The sequence below is a fragment of the Neomonachus schauinslandi genome, chromosome 12, assembly GCF_002201575.2.
Source record: "Neomonachus schauinslandi chromosome 12, ASM220157v2, whole genome shotgun sequence".
NCBI lineage: Eukaryota > Metazoa > Chordata > Mammalia > Carnivora > Phocidae > Neomonachus > Neomonachus schauinslandi.
Genome location: NC_058414.1, coordinates 69,381,923 through 69,389,916, shown reverse-complemented (window position 1 = coordinate 69,389,916; position 7,994 = coordinate 69,381,923).

The following is a 7,994-nucleotide window of genomic DNA, read 5'->3' as shown; positions in this document are numbered from 1 at the left end:
TGGAAGAAAACAGTGACAGGAAGCAGAAGGCTGGGCCCAGAGCCCGGAGTCACAAGAATCACAGGCCACAGGCACATAAAGAACCCCCCACATGCATTACTTCCAGCTGAAGGTCTAGAAAAGCTGTGCTTGTCCAGAAGGAAATTTTTCCATGTGGGGACAACTTTGTACCTTTTTTTTTTTTTTTGCTTGGCTTGCCAGGAAGCCCAGACTCAAGTGTGTGGCCCAGTGTGAGCCCTTTATACCTTGCTTCTCTGAATATCCTCCTCCTCTGATTTCTCATTTCTCACTGTTTTTCCTGGGCCTGCTTTTTATTTTGTAAGTTATTTTAAAATATTTTTTCTTTTATTACACTATTTATATTCTGGTGAGATACCTCAAATCCTTTGCCCAAGAAAGATAAAACTAAGCTAGTCAGCCTGTGGCCCAAAGATTCTGAAGGGGGAAGAGAGTATTAAGGTGAACCATCCTAATTGCATGAGGCTTTAAAACAAAACTGCAATTTTCTTTTAAAGATTTTATTTGTTTTTTGGGGGGGTGGGGGTGGGGCAGAGGCAGAGGGAGAGAGAGAATTTCAAGCAGACGCCACACTGAGCATGGAGCCTGATGCAGGGCTCGATCCCACAACCCTGAGATCATGACCTGAGCTGAAATCAAGAGTCAGATGCTCAACCAACTGCACAAAACTGCAATTTTTATATTCTCACTCAATATGGCATATGAGTTTCTACCTTAAATGTATCCTTTAGCCATGAGATGCTGGCTGGGAGTCCTCAAGACAAAATCTTCACAAGCTTAGGTGCTACAGACAGGAACTCTATGGCAAGCTGGAGGCTCGACTCTGGGACATCTGAGGTCTCTTCCCCCTGAGTTTCCTTAGATCGAGGTCACTTACATAATACAGAATTTTAAAAGTGAGGCTTACATTTTCTAATGACAGCACAACTTCAACCCTGAAAAGCCTGAATGGATTTAAAAGGTCTATTTTAAGATGTCTGTCCAGCACAACAGAGAACTTGCAGCCCTTTAATTACATGAAATACAGGGCTCTAGGAAGACAAATTCAAATTACTATCAAAGCCGTCTCTTTCACAGTTATCTCTTTTCATAAAATGAGTCTAATAGTGATACATGGCTTTTTGATCTGAAAGGGATTGTAGACATGTTCTAGTCTGGTCCCCATCCTTCCTCCAAGTGAGGAAATCGAAGCTGAGCTGGTGAATGCCCAGGATCATACATTTAGTTAGCTGCAGAGCTGGAAGCGGGCCTCTTGCTTCAGAGTTCATGTGTCGTCCCTTTCTTCTTCACATCCCTCCCTAACCCTCTTTCAAGCCTCAGCTCAAACCTCACCTCCTCTAAGAATCAACCTGCCTTTCCTTTGTGCTTTTGCCGGATGCGGTACATTCTTCCACCAGGACACTTACACTATTTTATAGCATTTATTGCTCACATCTTTGACTTTCCAAACTGACTGAAAACTCCTGAGGGTGGGCACCAATCCTATTCTCCAAATATCCAGCATCAAATGTATAAGCCAGTGACTTACGGTAAGTGGGAGCAACTAAAATATTTTATTCAAGAGTTGAAGCTCACTATTTTCAAAAGAATTTGAGGCAGTTAATCATAAATACACTAACAGAAATAAAACAGTGTAAAAATCCTCATGTGATATCTACCTGGTCTCTGGTAAAGTCGATAAACCTTGTGCCTGCTGATAAGCAACACACTAATTCCTGTGAACATTTTAAATTTTTCTTTCAATAGCAGTTACAGAATGAAAAAAAATGGGAGAAACCAAATTCAGGGGAAAGAAAGATGTGAACATCTATAGGAGATCTGAAAAAAGAATCAGCCATTTCCTATGTAGATTAAACTGCATTCGAAAATATTAAAAACCAGGAATTTCCCAGTGATACTTGAAACCCACTAGTACTTGTGGGGGGGAAAAAAATGCTCCTGAAGCCCTAAAAAAAACAGTGAGTTCAAAATGGACTGGGGCGCCTGGGTGGCTCAGTCAGTTGAGCGGCTGCCTCTTGATTTTGGCTCATGATCCGTGCTCAGCGCGGAGCCTACTTGAGATTCTCTCCCTCTGCCCCGCCCACCACATGGGCTCTCTCTCTCTCTCTCTAAAACGAATAAATAAATCTTTTAAAAAAATGTCATGGACTAATTAAACTTTTTCTCAATCAAATCTAAAAACTGAACAAGGTGTTTCAGTTATCCTGAAATTTTAATTAACAAAAACACATGATTCTCTGGGTACTTTAGATTAGCTACTACTAAAGCACCTTAGATACTGATATTACTGAATCCCAAATACACCCATGGAACATTCCTAAGGGAATGACATGAAGTGATCATTTTTTAAAAAGCAGCAACTGCATATAAAATAAAGGAGCCTTAGAATATCCTCTCACAGACAAAACCGTAGGGACTGAAGCATGGTCACAGAGTTCTGTTCTTCCAGAAATGTTTCGCATTTTATCATCTCTTACACTTTACTATCCCCAATACTAATATCTGATGAGGCATAAAAGTTGTATGTGTCACATCATAAGATCATCATTCCGGCCACAGCTTCTATTTTAGGCTTGGTGACTGACGCCTGGTTCATTTTTGGGTCTCTGACTTAATGTCCTTGAGCCTTAGCTTCCCCGTTAGGAATGGAATTCCTAGTGCTCAAATCTCATACTGAAGCTTAATCGACATTTACAAAGTGGAGGGCCAACTGGAAAATCATAGCCACAAAAGCTAACCTAAGAGCCGTGCAGCTAATTAAATCTCCAAATTATTAGCCTTGCTACTGACAAAGATGACTAGTGCAACATCAAATCCAAAAGCACAAAGGCAGCAACTTCGAATAAGCTATGAAGTGCCCTGAAAGTAAATTTCTTCTTCAGGGTAAAGTCACAATATAAATAGATGCCATTTTCATGTATTTTTAGATTAACTACAACGTGCAAATGGAAAATAAAGAACTGGCAAAGAAAACAAAGTTGGGTGTCTGTGGTTCATGGCCACCAAGGGCTTATCAATGACTCCGTGAGTAAATGGATACAGGATCACCTGGCCCTAAAACCAGGACCCACGGCTGTTGGCATCCAGTTGTTGCTATCTTTGGCACCTCCATAGAAGGGCAACAATCAGCAGGGCTGGTTACTAAATTCTGCATCACACTAGCTCAGCCCTCCTCCCTGACCCTGGTGTGCAAATCTGCTCATTGAGATTGACCAAAGCAGTATCCTTTTAACGGAGCCCTTTCTGAAAACTTGCACTGAAACATGTAAGTAATTTCATTTTCCTCCAGCTTAGATCAATGTTCACAGCTGATTCTTTTCATCATTTAAGGACTTTCACTACGTACAAATAAATATTCTGACGAAATAGCTGTCTATGAAAAATGGCTTTGCTCTTTATTTTTTTCCCATAAGTGCTCAGTATCAAAGCTCAGAAATTACACACCTGTATTGCTTGCCACAGAATCATTATTGTTATAATAGGGCTTAATTCAAAGCTAATAGGAAGCTTTATTGAGTGAGTCATGGTAATTTGTTCTTTAATTCCATTTCAGAGTCAGTGCCTCTTCACATTCAGGAATTAATTTTTTAAGTCAAGTCTAAATCATTTCTATCAAAAGTTAAAAGCACAGAGCACAAGCCACAAAAAACATCCCAACCTCAAGAATCATAATTTAGGGTCGGCAGAGTAATAGCATGCAAATTACTTACAAAAATGTGAGCTTTGACTGCTAAGTTGCCAGGAAAAAAAAAAAGAACCAACTATTCAGAAGCAACTGCAATAAAACTTTCTACAAATTCTGTGGTTCTTTCTTTGCCTTCCTTCGGCGCACAGGTGCTCCTACAGGGCCCAGAAACCCCAGCATGACGTCGGTCTATATTTAGTGTTAATTTAGCCAAGCAACATAAGATCCCAAATACTAACTTTTTTCAAAATGTCTGAGGTTTTTCGTGAATATATTCCTGAAACTATGCTTTAAAAAGAAAAAGCCACCCTGCCTTGATTCCATTGGTAACTGATGAGGTTCTTATTGGACCCAAGTTAATGTCCTTATTTGGCTCCTGTGTCTGTGTAAGCGGACACATTTCTAGCGCTCCGGCCCCGCTATGCTCCCATATATGAATATGCAGTAGCAGACTGGAGCTGCCATTCTGACAACTAACTTGCACAGGACTCCGGGCCAACCAGACGGCGGCAATCAGCAAGGACAGAGTAAGGGTGTGGTACTGACTAGGGGGATGGCGCCTCGGAGAGCTCCTAGGGCTTCCAGTAGCTACGAAACAGGATTGTGAGCGGGAGATTGTATACAGGCTTCAGACCCACTGCAGGCAAGGGAAGGACTTGGTCTCATCCACTTCCCTCTCTATTTGAAGGCCTTATTTACTCTGTGGGTTTTGAGGCATCCTCCTTTCTCAGGAATGTCAGGCTCTCTCTTGTGTGGTTCCCTCACACACATGCCAAGGAGCTTCTGCCCTCTGCTGTACATAAAAGGAGCTCCTGTGAGTCCCATTTGCTGGCCACAGGGACAGACTATCCCCGCAGGATGCTGAGGGCTAGGTAGTAAACTGATATGCAGTCCTTCCGAATCCCACCTTCCACTGCCACTTCTAGATGGACATGATTCGTCCTTGAAACATTTTGTACCTCATTGAGAAAATGTTTGCTTCACAGAACTTCGTTTACATTTATATTCAGTATGGACCTCACCCTACTTTTAGGGGAAAGGAATGCCTTTTTCTTAGGCTTCATCTGTACCAGCGGACCAATTCATGTAGGAAGACGATATAACTAGTAACTGTCTTCTCAGAGGTATATTGTACATTAAAAAGCTATGCCAAATTCCGTGAAAAATGAAAATGTTTGTTTGCTGCTAATTATCATCCTGTTTTTGAAATAATATCCCAACTACCTGTCTTAAACCATCAGACTTTTTTTTACATTTTTTTTATTCTTATGTTAATCCCCATACATTACATCATTAGTTTTAGATGTAGTGTTCCATGATTCATTGTTTGTGCATAACACCCAGTGCTCCATGCAGAACGTGCCCTCCTCAATACCCACCACCAGGCTAACCCATTCTCCCACACCCCTCCCCTCTAGAACCCTGTTTGTTTTTCAGAGTCCATCGTCTCTCATGGTTCGTCTACCCCTCCGATTTCCCCCGCTTCATTCTTCCCCTCCTGCTACCTTCTTTTTTTCTTAACATATATTGCATTATTTGTTTCAGAGGTACAGATCTGAGATTCAAACCATCAAACTTTTGAAAAAATAATAGAATGGCCTCATTTTGAGCATTTACTGTTTTTCCTCTCTCCTATAGCCTTACAACCCTGTGAAGTATCAGTCCCCCTTCAGGGATGAGGAATATGAAGCCTAAGCAATTCCTTATACCAAAATCTGAATAAAACCATGTTTTTTAAAGGATTTTATCTATGTATTTGAGAGAGAGATCACAAGCGGGGAGGAGAGGGAGAAAGGCTCCCTGCTGAGCAGGGAGCTCGATGCGGGGCTCGATCCCGGGACCCTGGGACCATGACCTGAGCTGAAGGCAGATGCTTAACCAACTGAGCCACCCAGGTGCCCCTGAATTTTTAAACCAGTGAAGGGGATGAAAGTTTTTATGGCTTATGACCAATTGTCTCCACTTTTCTGGAGAACCACATTAAGAGCAAAGCAAGAGGACATACCTCATTTTATCTATTACATACCTGAAAGAGCACATCAAGAACAGTTTAGAGCCACAAGAAAATAGGTATTCCCACCTGAATTATCCGGGGGCATCTTTAAGTACTTGATTTTTATTTCAAATAACTTTATTCTATCTAGATTCAACTCCCAGGAAATTCAGTAAATGTCATCAAAGACTTGAATCATGGAATGCTGGTGCTCCAAAATTAATGTTTGAGCCTCAAAATAAAGAACTTAGTAGGCAGGGACCATTTTAAATTCCTTTAAACCAGCAAGATTAACGAAGAATCAAGGAATGAACTGGCCTATCATACACCATTTTACTACTTTCCAGAAAACTCAAACATTTGTATACTCAAACATTTGATTAGAGTCCCCAGTAATCCTTGTTGAGCAACCGCCTTTAATTTCATGAAAATGTACCCATCTATAAACTTAATATGCAGATTAACACTCATTTCTCTCTTCTTCCTCCTAAAACCCCAGTAAAAAGGCAGAATAGCTATAAAAACTACAAAACCACAAGAATGAAAATTGGAAGAAACAATACTGAACAAGATTTCAACAAATGTATTGAATATGGAAGAGACTGTGGTTGTTAGCCTGCCTTCGCAGGACTCCAGAGGACGATCACTAATGAGTGAGGGGACCTGCAGAATCCAGGCAGGCTCAGGAATTGGAGGCAACATGAAGTATGGAGCAAAACACAGGCAGGTCATTTCATGAACATTGGAAAATTGCATTACAGAAATCTCCCAGAAAGAAAAATATATGAATGAAAAATAAGGTCAGAGGCTCAATCCAGCTGCTCTAGTTGTCATGGGGTTTGGGCACAAAGAAAATGTGTGTGTGTTCAGTTGGGTTTTTTGGTTTGGGGGTGGGGTGCCGTGCAGGGCAGGGTCAGGAACTTACAAATATTTTCCAGATTGCCAGGGACCATCAAAGCACAGTATCAATTTTAGAACACTAAAGAGCCTCTAACAAAAAAACAAAGAAATCAGAAATAAAAACTGCATCACACTTTAATTAGAATAGAGCAACGCCTCTGAAATTCTTGATTATTTACCTGAAGTTTTATATGCCAATCCATACTACCTTTCAGACATGTAGTACTCTCAAAGTAACTGACCTCGGGCGCCTGGGTGGCTCAGTCGTTAAGCATCTGCCTTTGGCTCAGGTCATGATCCCAGGGTTCTGGGATCAAGTCCCACATCAGGTCCCCTGCTCAGCGGGAAGCCTGCTTCTCCCTCTCCCACTCCCCCTGCTTGTGTTCCTGCTCTCACTATCTCTCTCTCAGTGTCAAATAAATAAAATCTTAAAAAAAAAAAAGTAACTGACCTCCCATGCACCCATTTCCGGAGTTACTGAAGCAAGTGTTCCACTTTAACAAGTAAGTAATCTAATAACCAAGACATAGGGCCCAGGAAATGCAGACTCCAGCCCAAGAGAGGAAAACAAATCCCAGGACGATGAAGTCTCAGGAAACAGCTGTATACATGGGTAAGAAAGAAATTAGTTTAGACTAAAACAAGTATATAGCAGAGCTTTGACCATGTCGAAAACAGATTTAAAGAAAGTTTTACCTATTTGGGACTGTTTTGGAAGAATTAGTGATGTGTATGTAAAACCAAGACAAAATGTTGAGAATGGAAATACAAGCACAGTAAACTAGTTCAAGAATGAACACAGAAATGTGGTCGCTATAATGCAATGATGCCAGTTTAATGAAAAAATACTGGGAGAATGAGAAAAAAGTAAAAAGGCAGAAACCTTCATCTATCAAATAGGAAGCTGTCAGAGGTTTCTAAACATAGTAAATTATAAATAAGCAGTATAAGCCTATTACTCAGAAATCTGAAACCAAGGCACTAGGAAAAACCTCAAGGCTGAAATGCCCCCCTAGGAAGGGAATGGAAAAGGAGGAGCCAGGAGCTAACATTTTTCCTTACAGTCCTTGCAGTACCATTAAGCTATGTATATAGATCATTTAATAAAAATTCATTATTTAAAAGTATGTATACATACAGGAAATTGACAATTTAGGGGGCAAAAACACTACTTGCAATCTCTTTTCCACAGTTCTAACCTACTTGGGAGTACAAGGAGGTGACAGCATGCACACTCAAGTTCTGGATTCGAAGGCGGTCTTCCTCTGCACCGGATCTGAGGGGTGGGCCGGACACTCGCAGCAGCAAGAGCGCCCCCTCAGGCCAGCCCGTGTGCAAGGAGGGGCCCCATCAGACCTCCCAGAGATGTGGAAAATGCAGGAGAGGAAGAACGCTAGT